The sequence below is a fragment of the Lycorma delicatula genome, chromosome 13 (assembly GCF_047948215.1).
Source record: "Lycorma delicatula isolate Av1 chromosome 13, ASM4794821v1, whole genome shotgun sequence".
NCBI lineage: Eukaryota > Metazoa > Arthropoda > Insecta > Hemiptera > Fulgoridae > Lycorma > Lycorma delicatula.
The window spans coordinates 9,140,645-9,163,432 of NC_134467.1; the positions used below are offsets into that span (position 1 = coordinate 9,140,645).

General features: G+C 30.2%; 1 long non-coding RNA gene across 1 annotated transcript in view; it reads right to left on the minus strand.

Moving 5' to 3' along the window:
* Nucleotides 1-22,788, minus strand: part of LOC142334104 (uncharacterized) — a 121,659-nt gene that overhangs the window by 98,044 nt on the left and 827 nt on the right. Inside the window, exon 2 of the long non-coding RNA XR_012758769.1 lies at nt 4,360-4,572. This is a non-coding gene — a long non-coding RNA (uncharacterized LOC142334104). The remainder of the gene's footprint in view (nt 1-4,359; nt 4,573-22,788) is intronic.

A 22,788-nucleotide genomic window follows, 5' to 3' on the forward strand; every position in this document is an offset into this window, starting at 1 on the left:
CTTTACTAGGATTTCAACGTCAGAACTCTCGATTTCGAAATCGGCTGATTTACGATGACGAGTTTACCGCTAGACCAACCCGGTGGGTACTACAACCTGTTCAGTAAAAACGGAGTGACACTATATCCTCGAGAGTATATTTAAAAAACATTGTTTTGTTTTTTTTAAATGAAAGACCGGGCATCAACAGCTACGATCATTATACCCTGTGTAAATCAGTAGAGTATTAAAATATGCCGTGTACGGACGGCATTAATATTTTTATGTTTAATAAACATATTAAAAATTAAAATATATAACAGAAAAGTCATAAACCTGGATTTTTTTTTTATTTTTTATACCAATTATAAGGTACAAAGCCTTTTATGCCGTTCCATTTTAAAAACGATCGATTCATCTTTTGTTTGGACTTCCAAAACTCTCTCTCTTTATTTTTAAATAACCGTTAAACTATTTTCGAAGGGGATAAATATTTTGTTTTTATTTTTTTATACAGTTTTTCTCAGTTAATGACATAGTATATTAGATATTGTACAAGGTTAAATTTCCAGATTCTTATTATATAAAAATACATATTTCCAATAGAAGTAAGATTTACAATAACAGATGAATACAGCATTTTATAATAAAACGTGTAATCGTCGAAAGAAAAATATAATCGACGTTATTCCACAATTAAACCTCATAGTTTCTTCGGCATTGAACTGACAAATATAAATAAGACAGAGGAGGTGAATTCACCTAAAATGTTATTGTACTTAAATTAAAAAAAAAAGTTTAGTTTGATATCATCAAAAGTTAAGATCTCAACAAACTACAAAATATAGCGATCACCACTTAATGCGAAAAAGTATTACAATACCGTATAAAATTCAACGAGTAAAGGCCAACCGGTTGTAGAAGACGGTGGATCTTGGAAATCCAAAGCAAGCAAGACATTCGTCATGATTTGCATGAATTATAAAATACTCGACAGTAGTCTGCAACATTTCTAAAAACTTATTCTAATTATATGTATATATGGTATTAATATGACCAGGTGACCTCTAACGTCATAACTTCACTGAAGTTTCTGTCCAGAATCCATAATGAGAACGGAGGTCTGAAACGGTTATTTTTTTTAAAACGAGGAAACTTATCGATCGACGGTACGGTAAAGTTTTTTATTGTTTTTTTTTGTCTTCAGTTGTTTGACTGGTTTGATGCAGCTCTCATAGATTCCCTATCTAGTGCAATTCGTTTCATTTCAGTATACCCTCTACATCCTACATCCCTAACAATTTGTTTTACATATTCCAAACGTGGCCTGCCTACACAATTTTTTCCTTCTACCTGTCCTTCCAATATTAAAGCGACGATTCCAGGATGCCATAGTATGTGGCCTATAAGTCTGTCTCTTCTTTTAACTATATTTTTCCAAACGCTCCTTTCTTCATTTATTTGCCGCAATACCTCTTTATTTGTCGCTTTATCCACCCGTCTGATTTTTAACATTTTCCTATAGCACCGCATTTCAAAAGCTTCTAATCTTTTCTTCTCAGGCATTCCGATCGTCCAAGTTTCACTTCCATATAAAGCGACGCTCCAAACGTATACTTTCAAAAATCTTTTCCTGACATTTAAATTAATTTTTGATGTAAACAAATTATATTTCTTACTGAAGGCTCGTTTAGCTTGTGCTATTCGGCATTTTATATCGCTCCTGTTTAGTCCATCTTTAGTAATTCTACTTCCCAAATAACAAAATTCTTCTACCTCCATAATCTTTTCTCCTCCTATTTTCACATTCAGTGGTCCATCTTTGTTATTTCTACTACATTTCATCACTTTTGTTTTGTTCTTGTTTATTTTCATGCGATAGTTTTTGCGTATGAGTTCATCTATGCGGTAAAGTAAATAGATATAACTATTTTTATACGGGGGTCAGTGGGCTCTCAAAGTGGTTATTGATTAATTAATTAAACAACTCAAAGGTAGATGTACGGTTTATTTACCGCTCTAAAAAAAAGTTTTTGATTGAATAGATTTGATTTTGATTTTTTATTGAAGAAATCGTCAGAAGTTTTCTTACGCCTACGTTAAAACACTATCGAACGGGATGATAGAATTTCATCTTACCAAGAATTAATGGACGAAACTACAGTTACGTTTTAACTTTTCCGGGAATGCTGTCCTGAACGAAGCTCAAATGCCCGGCTATCTTTAATAAATTTATTTTGATGCAATTGTACCAGACCAATTTTAAGCATCTCCAATAATAGATATATAGAGAGATGTTTCTTTCATATGAAGGTATACTCTAAATCATAAAAATGCCGCATGAAGACTTTTTTTATCAATATTATTATAATCCTACAAGAATTCAGCTGTAAAATAACATAATTATTAATTTTTATACAACATAATATTTTTTTTTTTTTAATTCTATTTTTACGCTCATCTTGAGAAAAATGATCTAACATTCTGGGTCAAAATTCGTTATATGCACGCAACGCTTCTGTAGTTAGTTCTTCGATAGCGTCACTGAAACGCTAAATTGAAATAAGAAAATAAATAAATATAATCTAACAAATCTTAACCTACACTCGCGAACCAAGCGAGCGAAGGTATAGTTTGATCAGATTACGTATATAATCTTATTTATTTTCTTATTTCAATAACCGTTTCAGCGGCGCCTTCTAAGAACTAACTAACGGAAGCGTTGCGGGCATATAACGGATTTCGACCGTATTCAAACAATAAGGGAGCCGTAAAAAATATCAATATACAGCGTGTTTAAAAAAGAATGACCCGATGTCAAAACCGTACACCTGCGCAACCACCGTGGTCGGTGAATGAGATATGTACGCGTCATAGTGTTTCAAATACCGGCCACCAGATTGCAATACTAGTACTCAAACGTACGCTAAACTCGGTCGTAAACAAGACGGCGTCTACGCGATAGAAAGTGTTTTTGTGTTCTTCGGTTAATTTGATAGCCGAGGGTTGCAAGTTACGGTTGGTGGTCGTGATCGAAAGAGGCCGTACGAAGACGACGGCAGGTTCTGTAAATACACCGTAAAAAACGTCGCCGAGGCATCTGCATCGACGGCATCCTGTCAAGAGGACAAACCGACGACTCTGTTGTTATCGAATTTGGATAGTCTAAAAGACGACCTCCCGTAAAGCCAATCAGGGCTAGAAATGGAGGGTGTGTGTGGTGAACGGAATCGTCACAATGCGGGTGTCAGGATGTTCTACAATTTAGAGCACGACAGAGCCCGTAATAACGTTCAACGTGATTTTTTCAGGATAGATCCATCATCGATCGCTGGTATAAACAACTTTAAGGGGTGTTTATGAAAGGGAAAAGTTCAGGGCAACCAGACGCTTCAAAGGAAAACCAACGATGAATTCAAGAGGCTTTTCGACGAATACCGAAAACGTCTACTCGTCGTGCTAACCGAGAACTTGCGTCCCAAGTACAACTGTTTGACTGTATTAAGACGGTTGCAATTCAAACCCCACCGATTACAAACGTTACAAGTTGTTCGTGTAAGAGACAAAGGAAACTTAAAGATTTCTGCGATATGCTTTTAGTCGATACGGAAGACAATAGGTCGTTATCGCTGGTAAGCAACATTTCATTTAAGCGGTTAAGTTTCACCTCATAATATTCCCGAACGGGGACTTGAGAACCCGGAAAGATTGCACAGCAGGTGCGAGATTCACCAAATGTTAATGGTTTTTTGTGGGGTTTCGTTTACAAAATTTTACGGCTCTTATTATTTTAAAGGAAATACACTAACAGAGCGTTCGTATCTTGAGATGTTTCACGGCTGGCCTTTTTCCAAAATTAAATGAAGATTCTGAAAATTCATTTTTCAGCGTAATGTGGCCCTATCAGATCGGCAGGTTTCTAAACAAATACCGGGAGTTCAAGACTTGGTAATGCAGTCTGGGCCCCTGAGATCACCAGACAATACAGCTTATGATTTTTTCTTGCGGTGAAATTTGAATCAAAGTGTTCACGTTCCACCGTCAGTTGCAGAGTTTGATTAGCTAAAAACCAAGATCGCAGCTGCAATAATTCTGTAACAGAAGACTGTCTGCAACGCATCAGGGAAGATTTCAGCTATCGTATTGATGTTATACCTCCGGCAGATGAAGGACATAAAAAGTTGTAATTTCAATTTTAAACGTTTTTTAAAAGTATGTAATTAGTTTTCAAACCGTTTGAAATCGGGTCATTCATTTTTATACTCCGAATTCGTACAAAAAAAAATTAATAACCAGGGGGAAATTACGCTTAACTCTTATAAGTAATTTCCTCCATAAAAGACTTCAAATTAAAAAGAAAAGAAAAAATAGTTATTTTACCGTAAAGATTATGCAGCACTTTGTTGGAACCATTTCCATCCGAAGACGACTGTTTAATTCACGAATCATCCGACTGGAAGCAGACAGCACTCTTAATCCAAAGACGGTGTAGTAATCCGTAAATCATCCAATAGACTTTAGACGTTTGTAATACTTTAAATGACGATTTATTTTGCTAAGCGACGTAGCACAACGTATTTCATTTAACAAATTCTGAAAATAAATTTCAAATATAAAACCGTAAGACAGAAGAATATACGAGCCTGGGGACATCTTTACCTGACAGTATTAGAAATAAATAAAAAAAACAATCTAATGCTGCCCGGTAAGATGAGAACAGACTCTTTAATTATCCAAAATTCGAATTTGAAGATACTCCGTGTTCCACAAGCCGACATACATTCTATTTTCTAGAATCTAAATACAGAATTATAATAAATTACATTAACGATAGAATAATATTCGTGGAGTACAATCTCGTTTATTCAGAAATATTCAAACCTTTCGATATTCCGAAAATCAGCAGGAATTTATTACCTTTTTACAAAAGATGAATTTTTTTTAAGGAAATGCACATCTTAATTATAAATATTTTAATATATATTTCGGATAATCGAGAATGTACTGTACATAGTTACAACGTAATACGAACAATTTAGCTATAATATTATACAGTCGGAATCCAAGCTCCACATGTAAGTTTCTGAGGTAAACATGTACGTTACGTACTAGCGATACTAGTACTATACAAAATAAAAACATCGTTAAACTTTTAATTAACTTCATATAAAACAGTGCGCTTCAGTCGTGTGTTACGGTTAGTAGTAGCTATCACAACAAAGACGCAAATGTATTCTGCTACAATTTTATTTTAACGTTTTAAACTATTTAAAATCCTTTCAACTTCTTAAGAGCTTGGAATCGACTACCTTAAAACGGTTACTGTTAACTTATTCCACAAAAGGTAAGTAAATTAATCTTTTAAACGGCACAACTTAATCTAATACTAGCAGCTAGGCCCTCCGGGCCCGAGCGGGCGGCGTCTCGGAATGGGGGAGGTGACCAAAATTGATACAGTGTAAAATATTTTTTTTTGAATGATGAAAATTGATATAAGGGTAGTTAAATTAAAAATTTAACTATAGAAATTGATACTAACGAATCGGGGTGCTACAACTAGGGATACTAAAGAGTGGGGTGCGGCACCACCCCGCTCTCTTTAGGCCATTCATCACGCATATGAAAAAATTGACATAAAAATCAAATTTTTAATTTGAACTATGACTTTTACACAATGTTACACATCACTATCAAAAAGCTTGATGTCAAATCCGTTCTGAGATACTGTTCTAAAATTATTCTTTAACTTTTAGTGCGTTTAAGAGTGGTGTTTTAAAATTTTTTTAAAATATTTTTTTATTTTCTACTTTTTAGTCTTCGTAAGTTTATACTTTACAGCTGCGCTAGCGGACAGGTTTAAGCGTATTTAGCAAAAGATCGGAACGGTACGTTTTACGGTGTTTGAGTGCAATCAAAAATAGGGCTAAACAATTTAATTTTCGGATAATCAAGATCCGGTCGATCAAGAGTGGAACCGATGCGTTAACAGTCGAACAGTTAGCGCTCGACTTGATACATACGCCGTTTGAATCGTGAAGAAAATCGGAAGAGCGGTCGCTCAGATATTTCGGCGGTACCCCGTCGCAGTCCTCCGATTTCTGAATGGCGTCTCGGGGGCACTTGATCGTCCGACGGGTACCGTTGGGAGCGAACGGGTTTAGTTTGGAGAGGGTCGAAAAAGAATTTCAGAGCGCTAGGACCGACCGTTTTTGAAATATTTGCGAAATTCGGATCCGGTTGAAAAATAATAAATTTTCTCAAAACTTCGATGGATATATAATATAACAAGTATGCACCTGACCACCAGGAGACATGTACTAACGATTCGGGAGTTTCCGCTAACGATCGGTATATTCCGATGGTAAGCTAAGGGGGATGCGCATACAGACACACATCCAAACGCCGTTTAGTAGGGTAGAATTAGTTAATTTAGCCGTATGTAGAAGCCAATATATTAAAAGTGACCCTGCAATTTCATTATTACTATTTCCCAATACGAGGAACAATTAGTAAATAGAACTTCCGTTAGTTTTAAATTACGAGAAAGTTTGGTCAGCCGGTAATAATGAGAATATACAGGGAAGCTTTAGCGTACAGATAATATAACCGGGGAAGAGGGCGTAAAATTAACGCTCCAAAAAAAAAAATATGACGTTTACCGGAAAACTGATCAAGGATATTACATTTTTTACGTCGATTCGTAAACGCATTTAAATACGTAAGGCCAAAAATTAAAATTATAACAGATAAGAAAATTAACTCTCTAAGTAAATAGAGATCATCAACTTCCGGCATTAAAGATTTAGTCGCATATTATGAGGAAGTTCGATCGGAAACCGAAGATATTTGAGGTCAGATGCGCGAGAAACGTTTGAAGGGAGGAAAAATATTCAACAAGAGGACAAAACTATACCCAAGGGACAAAAAAAAATTACAACGCTTTTGTTAAACTTAACGATGAGAGATTTAACATTAGCATAAAACCCCGTTTTTTATTATTATTACGGAATTCTGCTCAGGACGTATGCTTTTCCTTGTAATAAATTGATTTTTTTTTTTTTTAATTGAACAGCATTTCATTTAAACGGCTTGAAGATTACGAACGGCGTAAAAGTAATATATGATCTGGCATACTTAGTCGCTAGCCATAAATCTGCTTTTTTACATAGAATTTAACAATAACATTTCATTAATTATTCAAAACAGAAAGATGTAAAAAAATTTATACGTAGTAACTTTTAATCGTTCCTAAGACGACAATCATTTTCTACAGAGAACAATAGGAACAAAATACCAGGATTACAGGAAAAAAAAGGAATGAATTTTTAATCCGTTTACTTATACACTGTTTTTTTGTTTTTTTTATAGCGTGCCATAATTAAAGAATTTAATTAAGCCTCTTATAATCCGGTCAAAAAAGGAAAGAACAGCACTAATCGACATCATTACGTTAAGAGAGAGCAATTTAAATTTAATACCTAACAGTTTAAAGTATAACAATACAAAAAAAAAATCTTTTGTGGAATAAGCGATAACATAAATATAAATAAATAATTTATTAATGACAAAATATAAATAAATTTATTTTTGGTACATGAAATATTTTTCCTTAAAAAAAAATTAACACTAAAATTAAGTTTTTTGTACAAATATATATCTTATAATAAGTTAACAACGCAAAAAGACAACCAAGCAAGGAAAATATTTTCTATTAAATAGACGATGACATCATCTCGTTTCGAACATGAATATAATATATTTATTGAATAGTTATTCTTTCATGTGAGAAGTTTTAAATTAGATCGTATAAATAAAACTATAACAAAAAAAAAAAAAACATCATTCCAGTTTTTCTAGATTATTATTACAACTTTGATTGTATTTCTTTTGACTTATATAATAAATTAAAAATAAGGCGGTTGATTAAATTAATTAATTAGAGATTAGATCAACTATATTACTAGACGCAGTGCAACTCATTAAGTATTGCCAACGGTTACATAAAATAATAAAAAATTCCCTTTTGTATCAGAAAAAAAATCAAAATAGTTTTTATACATATTTTGATACTTCGTATAAATAGAAGAATTTATCTTTTGCTTATTAGTACAGGAACAGTTCAATAAATTTTTCCCAAACGTTTTATATAAATTTATATTAACTCGGTAAATGTAATAAATACCTTAAAAACCCTTAGATACGATGAAACAAAGAAAAATTAACTCTACCCCCTTAGCTTGATGAAAATTATTTTTTTCATTTACCTCCCAATCCACTTAAAAAAACCCAGATATATATATATATATATATATAGAGAGAGAGAGAGAGAGAGAGAGAGATTTCAAATTTCATGTTTGAAACGCACATCATGTTTCCATAAAATAATTTAAAGTCTCGATACGAACTTAATTCACTTTTTTTTAAGCGTGTATATAAAATTTCTTGTTTTTCCATTGATCATGCAAATTAAAATATAAGCTGACCTCCCTTTTATTTTCTTGGGAAGATAATAAATTACCATACAATAAGTAGCAACCAATACCCCGCGTAACAAGAATTATAAATGCAAGCGATAATATGGGACTTTTACAATCACTTCGTAAAACGATAAAAAATCATTTTTCCCGTAAATTCATATAAATTACACCGACAGCATTTCACGTATCGCTTGCTCTTTTGTTACTAACGGGTTTTATTGGTATTTAATTTGAACTAAAACTGTAGAAATTATAGAAAATAATAGTTTTCATCCGGTATTGCGACTTCAGTCATCTTGTACAACTTCGTTTACAAACGGAATTTTTATTTTACACTGAACTACGTGGTTTAACAAAAATATCTGCGCTTCGTATTTGCATAATACGAATAAAGTTTTTAGTTAAGTTTTAGCAGTTAACTTAGTTTTAGCAATTAAGTTTTAGCAGTTAATGATGTTAAAGAACAATTTAGATTCGGAGTAACAGTACAAGGTGAAAAGATAAAGATGCTACGATTTGCTGATGATATAGTGATTCTAGCCGAGAATAAAAAGGATTTACAAGAAACAATGAACGGCATAGATGAAGTCCTACGCAAGAAAATAAACAAGAACAAAACAAAAGTAATGAAATGTAGTAGAAATAACAAAGATGGACCGCTGAATGTGAAAATAGGAGGAGAAAAGATTATGGAGGTAGAAGAATTTTGTTATTTGGGAAGTAGAATTACTAAAGGTGGACGAAGCAGGAGCGATATAAAATGCCGAATAGCACAAGCTAAACGAGCCTTCAGTAAGAAATATAAGTTGTTTACATCAAAAATTAATTTAAATGTCAGGAAAAGATTTTTGAAAGTGTATGTTTGGAGTGTCGCTTTATATGGAAGTGAAACTTGGACGATCGGAGTATCTGAGAAGAAAAGGTTAGAAGCTTTTGAAATGCGGTGCTATAGGAGAATGTTAAAAATCAGACGGGTGGATAAAGTGACAAATGAAGAGGTATTGCGGCAAATAGATGAAGAAAGAAGCGTTTGGAAAAATATAGTTAAAAGAAGAGACAGACTTATAGGCCACATACTAAGGCATCCTGGAATAGTCGCTTTAATATTGGAAGGACAGGTAGAAGGGAAAAATTGTGTAGGCAGGCCACGTTTGGAATATGTAAAACAAATTGTTAGGGATGTAGGATGTAGAGGGTATACTGAAATGAAACGACTAGCACTAGATAGGGAATCTTGGAGAGCTGCATCAAACCAGTGAAATGACTGAAGACAAAAAAAAAAAAATAAAGTTTAAAGATTTCGATAAAAAAAAAACGGGATGAGGAGAAAAAAGAATCGGGAAGAAAAGAATTTTCATTTGATCCGGCGAAAATCCAAACGTACATCAATAACAAAGAGTAAAAATAATTTTATACAAGCAAAGAATGCAGTACAGAAGACCTCTTTTGCTTGTTTCTGAAGGCGTTTAGCTGTGTATTACAGTGAACCGACTGCCATTTTGTAACGAAGAACCGAACGAATAATCGTTCTTTTTTCTCTTTCTGATATTTGTAATTTCGACAAAAAAATAATTTCACAACCTTTGTAGTTCATACGTCGACGATATTCAAAAGAAAACAAACCGGTCTTGCCCCGTGCGTCTGAAAAATAAAATTTCCATTTCCCGATGTAAATATCCAGAAATAAGAAATTAAAAACCGTTTACAAAGGTCTAAAAGGAGGAATTAAATCGTTCTTTTTTATAACTACGGATATAATTCTTTCGATCGTAAATAAATCTATTAACACGTTACAAATCGTTTCGTAAAAGATCCCTGCATTAAAAAAATTCTTTCGTTTATATAAGAAAAACCTTTTTACAAATTAATAGTAAACAGAAAAGAAAAAGCTATTACTAATAACTCGATATAACGGTTACATATACGCTATAGTTTTTTAATTAGATATATAAATGTGTGTTTTTAACAGCTTTACGCATTCACAGTGCGACTACATTTGCGTTTTATACAGAATACTACAATGTAACAAGTAATTATAGCGCGTTTCTAACACGAATTGGCAAATTTACGTTCGCTTTGACGGTAAAAATAGTTGCGGTTTTAACTACAACTAATAACGATAGACGAAGTTAGGGTTCCCTAGCGACAAAATCTAGCGTTCGACAAAATAAATTCCGAAACGGTTTTTCATTCTTCAAATTAAATAATAAGTTATATTATAATTAATATTAATTAATAAATTAAGAGAAAAATTTACAGGAAAAAAAAATGTTTGCCGAAGTTAAACTTCAGATATTTTTTTTATTTTTTTAACGGAACAAATTACGTTCTAGTTTTATTAATTTAATATTTATTAAGAGAACATAAATTATTATTAATCGGAAAGAAAATATTAAAACTATTTTCCATTCTAATAAACAATATGAACTCCCAAGATTAATTTTCTTCTCAAACCAAAAAAAAATAAAAAAACTAAGATTCGAACCCTATCGATAAAGAACAAATATAAAAATAAATGAATAATATAAGTTTTTACTTTTGATTAATGTTACATATAAAACGATTAATTAATAATAATACTAATGGAAAAAAAACAAAATAATTATAAGATAAATAAATTTACCGACTGCTGAAAAATAAATATATCGATTATCGATATAAACAGACAAATACGTAATATTCGTCCTTATTTATTTAACAATATTTTTAGTCAAGGTGAGCGTGCTTGTGTAATAAATAAATAGACGAAAAAAGAAATAAATGAACAACTTCCAAGTAGAACGGCAAAGGTAAAGGAAAAGTTTATTTACCAAATTTGGCAAAACTAGATGGAATTATTTTTTCAAAAATTATTTACCTTAACTTTAAAATAAAACGGAATAAATATACATTACATTAATGGTCTAACATTTTTTTAGATTAAAAATAAAAATAATTATTTACGTCGTAATTAAATATAAAATATTTTGATTCGAATAAATTATACGGAAAAGCTAATAAATTATTTAAATTTTTTTAAACTTTTTATGCAAGTACTGAATAATATTCATATAATTTGTAGAAGAGATCGTACTAGTTGATATTTTTAAATATATGAGTACGCCGACGATAAAGAATCGAAATGAAATAAAAGAAAACGAAGAACAAAAAAATATATACAGGTCGTCGAAGAAGGTTGTAGCAAGCAATTTAAAATAATCTTATCTCAGCACTACTAAACGTAATCAAACGAGTAATTTTTGTAATAATACAGAGTCAAAAGGTTTTTTCATATGCAGAACTTCAGAATCATTACTAACAGCATACCTAAATTTCTATGAAATTGATGTAGTAGTTTTGGAGATTTTCGAGCCACAAAATTTTATACATAGGCCTATAAATAAATATATATATATACATATAAATAATTCTCGTACTTTTAGTACCTCAAAACGTAAAGGAAATTTATTTTCACCCCCCTCACACTCGAACCATTCGACCGAAATTAGTACATTTCTTTGAAAAGTTGGTAAAAAAAAATCGTTCTAACGTTTTTCACAAAAAAAAAATGTACAACTTTAATATAACTAAAACAGTCAACCCTAATTGAATTTTAGAATATAGCGTACATTAAGAAATCGAAACATTTGAAAATTGAAAAGGATATAGCATTAAAATAAAAAAAATTCTCCGGAACTACAATTAATAAAACTTGAGCGAGTGTTTTAGATTTTTTTACCGGTAAAAGAACTTTAATTTTAGAAACCAAAATCAAAGAACACGTAAACTGTACGTTAATACTGTAATCGATCGGATACAAAATATAAATCGCTCCAGAAATTAAGAATTATAAAAAACAAATCAAAAAAAACATCCGATGCCAGGCTTATTAATTAGGAGGAGAAAAGATTATGGAGGTAGAAGAATTTTGTTATTTGGGAAGTAGAATTACTAAAGATGGACGAAGCAGGAACGATATAAAATGCCGAATAGCACAAGCGAAACGAGCCTTCAGTAAGAAATATAATTTGTTTACGTCAAAAATTAGTTTAAATGTCAGGCAAAGATTTTTTAAGTGTATTTTTGGAGCGTCGCTTTATATGGAAGTGAAACTCGGACGATCGGAGTATCTGAGAAGAAAAGATTAGAAGCTTTGGAAATGCGGTGCTATAGGAGAATATTAAAAATCAGACGGGTGGATAAAGCGACAAATGAAGAGGTATTGCGGCAAATAGATGAAGAAAGTAGCGTTTGGAAAAATATAGTTAAAAGAAGAAACAGACTTATAGGCCACATACTAAGGCATCCTGGAATAGTCGCTTTGATATTGGAAGGACAGGTAGAAGGGAAAAATTGTGTAGGCAGGCCACGTTTGGAATATGTAAAACAAATTGTTAGGGATGTAGGATGTAGAGGGTATACTGAAATGAAACGACTAGCACTAGATAGGGAATCTTGGAGAGCTGCATCAAACCAGTCAAATGACTGAAGACAAAAAAAAATTTCAAATCTACCACTACATCAAACATATATAGCTGTACAACGGCATGCTGATCACACTACCAGAATGTATACAATATTTAGCGAGCACTATAAATCATGAACGGTGTACATCATTACACCTTAGAGAAAGTAAATAATGTTTCTTGTGTCTTAAGAGCTTTACACGTTTCATTACCGAAAGTAAACGCTGGGATTTTTACCGAGAAAAAACAACTCTAACAAAAAATTTAAATTACTTTTCTTAAATATAATTTAAAATGAAAATTTGTTTAGAAAAATAACCTAAGGGTTTAAAATACGATCAATGAAAAAAAATTTAGCAATTTTAACAAAAACGAATGAAAGAAAAAAAAGGTATTGAAAACAAACTGTTATTAAAATTACCCTATTTACTTCGGATTATCGACGACTATACGACAGTGAACTTAAACATTTAGGAACCAATTTATTTTACTTCGACTAATAACTACTGTAACCCATAAGAAAGGTTAATAATAATTAACAATAAATATAAAAAAATAACAATTATTAACAGACCTAATTTATTATCTCAAAAAAAGAAAAATCAAGAAAAATATTATATTAGACCGACCTCCTTGGCGGGGTGTCTACATTTTATTCGGAATTTTCCGGTTAAGAGTCCGGATCAGGATTATTTTTTCGTATGCTATTACGCTACCGTTTTTCCATTTCATTAACCCATGCATACGCTTTTTGCGCTTGCAAGGTAAGATTAAATAAAATTAAAAAAAATTAATAAACTAGAAGGAATCAAACGCGTTCTAACTTTTTATTACCTGTTTATCAATATAAAAAAAAAATCAGTTAACAATAATTTTACATTTATAAACAGTGATATTACTAATAAAATAACACAACTGTATTTAAAGCAAACACATAAAAATAAATATAAATCTGTCCGGTTAATAAATAAAACGACCGGAAAAACGTGATTTTAATGAAACAATATATATATATATATATATATATATATACACACGTAGTGTACTTACACTACGTGTAGAGAAAAAAAGAGGAAAAAAAACGAAATTGGAAAGAATAAGAAAGATGGAAGCTACTAAAAAAAAAAGAACAAGTTGGCGCCAATACGATAAGGTTATGTTACACTACTTTACACGGTCAAGAATAAAAAACAGTAGGAGGTACATTAATCTCCCGCCATAATTAATTTTAACTACTACCACCAGAGCGCATAACGGTAGCAAATAGTTACACCGTTATTAATTACGTTCATTTATTAACTTAGATTAAACGATTACCGTATTTAAAAATTTAAACAAACTAGAGAAAGAAAAACCTCAATCGAGTTAACCGTAGAATCCGACTATTTAATAACCGTATAATAAAGCTTATATTACTAACAACCGTATAATATCGTTAAGTAATTTACGCTTCAGGAACGAACCGTAAACAGGAGTTAAAAGATGAAATAACATAACTAGTTATAAACGGCCGTAAAAATATATTTAACGTGTGATAAATAGCGTTTTTATTATTACAATAAAAAAAAGCTATATCCAACCAACAGATTGTGTACGAGTATTGACACATCAAATATGTAATTAAAATAATCATATGGTTTTATTCCGGTTAACTGATTTTAATTAAATTAACTGATTTTGCATCCTTATAATTTATACTGGTACATTTATATCTTCACAGATGAGTTTCAATCTTTAAAAACGTAATTCAAATTTTAAAAAAAAATCGAATCTGTTCTGTAATCACTTTTCTGGTACTATATTCTATATTTTTTCAAAAAAATACTTGAAGAAAATTTAAAAATAACGTCTCTATTTCTTTATTTAAAACTATATACATGTTTTACTTACTTTATATACGTGCAAAAATAAATAAAAAATAAAATACCATCCATTTTTTGTACGGTTTTTTTTTAAATTATAAATATCTGTTTTGATTAGCTAAATAATAAAAATTTATGTAATAAAATAATTTAAAAAAAAAATTTGATGAATACTTCCTATCAATAACGGGCCATCTATAAAGATGACTCATTGGCGCGCAATCCACATCGGTCGCAGTATAAGTTACGTTATTTTGTAACATTATTATTTTTAAATAAATACATCATCGTTTGTTGAAAAAAAAAGCAGTTAGCTAATCTCAGTAGCGTTTCTACCTTTAATATTTAAAGGTTCTGGGTTTAAGTCGCGGTTAAGAAATAATTTTTTAACACGCTACAAAAAAAAATTAATTTCATTATCGTTCATCGGTAACTGTAAAAAAGTATCATCAATAATAAAACGGAATATAGATTAGTTGGCCTTACTATTTTTCAAGTCGATTACAGATATCTATTCGTAATTCCGAAGAACCGATTGAAGATATTTAATATTTTTATAACGAAGATCGGATTATACGTATTTAAAAAATCCATCCGATAAATACAAAATATTTTATTAAAAATTCGGTAACGTTAATAAAGTATTAGTTTAAATATATATATATTTAGATTTTTTCTTTACGCGTCCCGTTTGACCGTTAAGTCGAGTTACGTTAAAAAAGTTAGCGTTGCCGGCCTCCGTGGCGCAAGCGGTAGCGTCTCGGCATTTCATCCAGAGGTCCCGGATACGAATCCCGGTGAGGCATGGCATTTTCACACGCTATAAAAACTGTCATTCATTATATATATATATATATATATATAGCATTAAGATATTTTTGAATGCGAATTTTAATACTGAAATGAAATTGAGTAATTTAAAAAAATTGATTTAAATAAGAACAACTTCGATTTTTTTTATTGTTATTACGAACTACGTAGTTATTAGAGTTAAATATGCTTCGATAAAAATCTAACGACCTGATGACCAAGCCGTTTATAGTTTACTAGTTGAATTTAACGAACCGGTTGTTAAATATTATATTGAAAGTCCTTAGGGTTTAAAATAAAAAATTAACCGAAAAAAATATTTCTATTTTCAACGATTTCATCTTCCACAACGAATATAGTTTAAATTTAAAGTTTCATTTAAATATTTTTTTTTTAAATTTCACCATGCAGTCAAACATTTTTAAACATTAAGCAAAGTATTTCAAATAATGATTTATTTATTTATTACCCTTTAAATATCTCCCCTCAATTTTATTCCAACGAAGTAAATGAAAAAAAAAAAATCAATATGACGGCAGAGTTCAATACATTAAATAATTCAAATAGTTTGCTTCAATTTTATGGAAATTTAATCGATTGTTTTTGTAATATTATTACTTAATATTACTACTAATATTAAATTTATCCTTAGTGAACAAATGCACCCATCCCAAAAAAAAAAAAAAAAAAAAAAACATTCTCGACAAGAGTTCAAATTAATACACAACCAACACTTTTATTAAAGGTAAAATAAAAAAAACTTTTGTTAGAAACCGGTAAATTTAATTAATGTACAAACAAGTGCATGATATATATACACATATATCAATAAAAATCACGCAAGTATTACGAACGCTTAACAAGACACAAGTTAAAAATTAATAACGATAATATAATTAACAGTCAGTTTCTTTCTCTATTTAATACGACAAGATAAATAACTAATAATAATAAAATATGCGATAAAAAAATCGAAGATAAATTCTTAATTAAAATATTAGAGTACTTTCCCTGACCGTAGGATAAATTCCAGAACCCATCGGGTTGGTCTAGTGGTTAACGCGTCTTCCCAAATCAGCTGATTTGGAAAGTCGAGAGTTACAGCGTTCAGGTCCTAGTAAAGCCGGTTATTTTTACTTGGATTTGAATACTAGATCATGGATACCGGTGTTCTTTGGTGGTTGGGTTTCAATTAACCACACATCTCAGGAACGGTCGAACTGAGACTGTACAAGACTACGCTTCATTTACACTCATACATTTCATCCTCTGAAAAATTATCTAAACGGTAGTTACCGGAGGCTAAACAGGAAAAAAGAGAGAAAAGAGAGAGGATAAATTCCAGAAACGGGCTAAACCTTTTACTTGAATTCTTTAAGACAAGTTTTTTTTTTAGTAAATTCCACAAAACCAATCTTCAGTGAAAAAAAAAATGCGACTAAGAACTGGAGGCCGAAAAATACTGAAATTTATTAAATATTAAAAAAAAATTATTCTTTGTAAAGAATGCAAAATAAAATCACCCACGAGTCATAGGGAAAATAACTTAACGGATTTTTTAACTTTTTAAAAATAAATTTAGAAAAAACTATCGGGAAGACAACAGAAGAGATGAACGTTCTGCGGTCTAACCAAATAATACTACGGTTCTTTGCAGCGGAATAAAACATAACTAAATAGGAAAAATACCAAACTCCAAAAAACTTACAACACCTCTATTCAGGAAAAAATTCATTAAAAAAAATTTCTACTAGGCTAATTAAACATATTTAACGGGCAAACGCATTTCACAAAATTTAATTTTAATTCTACGGATCCACAAAACTTAACTAGTAAAGATAAACGATATCGTAACTTCACAATTAACGCGTACCGATAACAGAAAAAAAATCTTACAATAAGCGAACGTTGCAAAAATTCGGTGATGCCAACATAACGCGATAAAAATATTGTATAAGTTAGCCAAACTTCCATCGTATTTCTTCTTTGATACGGTAAAAAGCAACCGTTTTTAATTATATACGGTAAAAGTTTTTACAGATCAATTTATCAATCGCTAAGGAACTATGAAGGGATATTTTATCACCTCGTTTTAAATGTTGAACGCAAGAAATTATACAAAATAATAACAAAAATAATTTATTTTTATTCAAAACTTGAGGTATTGCGGCAAATAGATGAAGAAAGAAGCATTTGGAAAAATATAGTTAAAAGAAGAGACAGACTTTATAGGCCACATACTAAGGCATCCTGGAATAGTCGCTTTAATATTGAAAGGACAGGTAGAAGGAAAAAATTGTGTAGGCAGGCCACGTTTGGAATATGTATAACAAATTGTTAGGGATGTAGGATGTAGAGGGTATACTGAAATGAAACGACTAGCACTAGATAGGGAGAGCTGCATCAAACCAGTCAAATGACTGAAGACAAAAAAAAAATTCAAAACTTAATAATTAAAAAATAAAAGGTTAGAATGACTTTTATAAAATTTGTATAATCCCTAGTATTTTGATAATTAATATACTACTTATTTGTAATAATATTTCAAAATACTACCGGTTGGAATAATAGAAAAAAAAAACATCGATATAATCGGAAAATCTTACGAGTGACCTCTGAAGATAGTACGAACAACTATTATAATTATTTTTCTTTAAATTTAAACTCCCAACTTCTAGAGATAAAATCGGATCGTTATAAACCGTTCGTAGATTTTTAATTATTAATTTTTACGTACATCAACAACGGGCTGTTACATTAATTTTAACAATATTCGACAATTTCGGTAAAACATATTTTAAACTCATTTTAAATTCATATAATGGAATAACAATTTTTTTGTTTATTCTAATGAAAACTTTTGCCGATTACCATAAAAGAGTAGTAGCGTCTTCACCAACTTTGACCTGAAATTCCCGGTTCAAATCCCAGTCAGGTTGAAATTTTTTACGCGCTACAAAATTCAATATCCTTCGATAAAAAAAGTAAACCGGTTTATTGGTTTTAAATACGTAAAATTTAAATATTTTTATATGAATACATGTTTTTTTTCGGTAAAGTTTTACCGTAATCGTTTACAGAAAAAAATAAATATTTAAAAAAAAAATGTTAAAGGGTGATGCAAAATCTGGGAATTCAATAATATTTATTTAACAAACAACAAATTAATAATATATATAAATACTATAATATTTCAACACCGTATATATGCAGTTTGAATTTTGATAGGTAACATTTTTTAACTACAGCACCGAAAAAGGTTTTTTTAATCCTCTACATTTACATACCGAAATTTAAGGGGGAAAAAATAATTTCTTTTCCCCCTTCATTAACAAATATAAATCGATTTAAATAAAGAGTATCGCGTTTAACAGTATCTCCACTCTTGAAACTATATAAAATATAATGATAATTTCAACAAATATAAAAAATTAGATTTTTTTTTTAATAATTGTATATATTAAAAGTTCCACTCGCCAACAATTTTAAAAATATATATCCGAGTACTTTTGGAGCCGTTACTCCCGTCATGATGGATTTCCCATAAGATGTTAATTCAAATGTATAATCGTATTTAAATTAAAAATTGTTCGTTCATAATACTCTGTCGTCGAGAAATAAAATTAATTTGTATCTCAATAAGACTGTAACATCATCTCCGTAAGATATTTTCGACTATCTTCTTTTTTATAATAAAATTAAATTATAATAATAAATTAAAATTTCGTTGCAGCACACTACAGATATGTATAATATACAAAAAACGAAAGAAAATTCCAGAGTAGTCGGTTACATAGAAAACAAACCAAACCCGATATTAAATTCGTCATATTTAAATTGTTGGGTAAATCGTAATTATTTTAAAACTAAAATACATAAATAGAAATTGAGTAACTCGTAGTCTTTTTCCTATAATAAATTCTAAGTAGATAGATATAAAAACGAACGTCTCCTATTATAAACTAGAGAATGAATCTCGATAGAATCTTATGTTACCGCTGGTTTGGCCTGTGTAACATAAAACTATACGTTCCGTTTGACAAAACATCTTTATTCCCCGCTTATATAGAATAACAGAACATTTTTTTTAGATCGGGTAAAAATAATAATTTGCGTTCAAGTTTCTTCTACAGATACTATTAATAACTAAATAAAATATATTTTTAATTTACCAAGGGAGAAATATATATATATATTTAATATAAGATTTTATTAACCGTATCGATTAGAAAAGAACAAAAGCGAGGTAAAATATTTTTTCTATGATATTTAATACTAAAATTTGGATGATTCTATATCGAATTACTCGAAGAAAACTAATTCCGATCGCAATGTTTCGTATATAAGATTAAAAAAAACGAATTAACACAGTTTTACACAAAAAAATATTCCTAACAATAAGAAAAAAATTACCAAGCATACAGGGTAAAACAATTCTGGAATGAACAAAATGTCTATTATACATTTTAAATTTTCCAACAATTTCTATTTATTTAATATTACAAAGAAAACTCAACAACGTGATAAAAGACGTAACGTCGTTGTTACGACGTTTCATTTATGGTAAGATAAAAAAATTACTTGGCGTTTATAGACCTAGAAAAGGCATTCGATAAGACTGGAATAAAATGTTCAGCATTTAAAAAAAATTAGGGTTCAAATACAGAGATAGAAAAACAATTGCTAACATGTACAGGAACCAAACAGCAACAGTAATAATTGAAGAACATAAGAAAGAAGCCGTAATAAGAAAGGGAGTCCGACAAGGATGTTCCCTATCTCCGTTACTTATTAATCTTTACATAGAACTAGCATTTAATGATGTTAAAGAACAATTTAGTTTCGAAGTAACAGTACAAGGTGAAAAGATAAAGACGCTACGATTTGCCGATGATATAGTAATTCTAGCCGAGAGTATAAAGGATTTAGAAGAAACCATGAACGGCATAGATGAAGTCCTACGCAAGAACTATCGCGTGAAAATAAACAAGAACAAAACAAAAGTAATGAAATGTAGTAGAAATAACAAAGATGGGCCGTTGAATGTGAAAATAGGAGGAGAAAAGATTATGGAGGTAGAAGAATTTTGTTATTATATAAAATGCCGAATAGCACAAGCTAAACGAGCCTTCAGTAAGAAATATAATTTGTTTACATCAAAAATTAATTTAAACGTCAGGAAAAGATTTTTGAAAATTTATGTTTGGAGCGTCGCTTTATATGGAAGTGAAACTTGGACGATCGGAGTAACTGAGAAGAAAAGATTAGAAGCTTTTGAAGTGCGGTGCTATAGGAGAATGTTAAAAATCAGACGGGTGGATAAAGCGACAAATGAAGAGGTATTGTGGCAAATAGATGAAGAAAGAAGCATTTCGAAAAATATAGTTAAAAGAAGAGACAGACTTATAGGCCACATATTAAGACATCCTGGAATAGTCGCTTTAATATTGGAGGGACAGGTAGAAAGGAAAAATTGTGTAGGCAGGCCACGTTTGGAATATGTAAAACAAATTTTTAGGGATGTAGGATGTAGAGGGTATACTGAAATGAAACGACTAGCACTAGATAGGGAATCTTGGAGAGCTGCATCAAACCAGTCAAATGACTGAAGACAAAAAAAATAAAAACGGGGATGAAAATTAAAATAAATATATTACGGAACACCGAGACGAACCTCCTTCTTAAAAAAAAAATTGATTTTTTTTTTGTTTCTGTAAATCAGATCAAAATTTATAATTTTTTAAAAAATTTTTATTGAACAAAATCTAAAAACATTAAAAAAAAAAAAAAAAGAATAAACAAGAATAACATTCGAAGAAAAAGTACGATAGCTGGACGTTGAGAAAACTGGTATAAGATTTCAAGGACTTCTAAGGAAGGAGAAAAAATAAACTACCCAGTTTGATGAGAACAGAGAAAGGCAAAATTGACTACTGGAACACCAGGAAACAAAAACGCCCCAAAAAAACAATAGTTGCTTCACATGGTCCTATGTACATTAAAAAAAATATGTATTTTTATAAATGAAAATAAGAAAAAAAACAGGTTCTAGATTTAATTAACCGTTTCTATTTAGCGTGTTTTTAACATTTTAAAAAAATATTTGAAGACAAGAATGTAACTTTCTATATTATAAACCAAACTATAACATTTTCCACCTTGATTCAAATCAACGTCTATATAAACTTTATTTTAAATAAATCGTTTACATAATTTTTTGGATTATTTAGGAATCGACAGCCACTTTTTCAATTTTTTTTCCCAGATCAGTAGGAATTTTCTGAGAAATTATAAATATAAACTAACCATACTTTACCTTACGATCGCTTCGCTCGCTAACCAATTTTTTTTATTTCTACTCGTAATTTTATTCAAACATGGATTCTAAATGTAACTTAGAGAGATCCAATATAAGCATTATTGCTGATAACTAAATACAAATATAATTTCTCTGCAAATACCGACCGATTTGGGGGAAAAAACCTGTAAAAAAAAGTGGCAGTCTGATTCCGAAAAAGCACCAATTTTTTTTTTAAATCTTCGCTATAATGCATGATTTTCTTCTTTTTTTTGTTAAAACTTTGATTACGGGTTGTTATATAACGGCAACATATAAATTGATTATAAATATGTTTCACATTACTACAATTAACTTCCAAAAAAATAATTAATTTACAATTTTTTTTTTGGTGGGGGAAGTTTGCTCGTATAATACATAATTTTACAATGTTAATTTTAAAATATTTCAACACACAAATATTCAAAGATGTATAATTAAGAAATAAATAAATTAAAATGAAAAAAAAGCTTAAAATTATATAAAATCATCAAAGGGGTGAAAAATTTAAAAGGTAAGGAATCAAATCACGACTTCAAAAAAAAAAATCATATATACATCGTTTAACAAATTTACAAAAATTCCCTGAAAAGATTACATAAAAAAATAAAATCAATATACTAAAAATAAATTTAAAAACTGTTTAAAACAAACTGAAATATTTATATAACGATGATGAATAAGAAAAAAAAATGCAACGTGGCGACAACCAATAAAAATACTTTAAACATTAGATAACGTTCACTAATAGAATCATAAAATAAATCCAAATCTGTACGGCGTAATATTTTATATACTTAATATATAATTTATGAAAAATTAATACATAACAACTATAGATGTTAATTGTTAAAATGACATAAATAATAATAATTAAA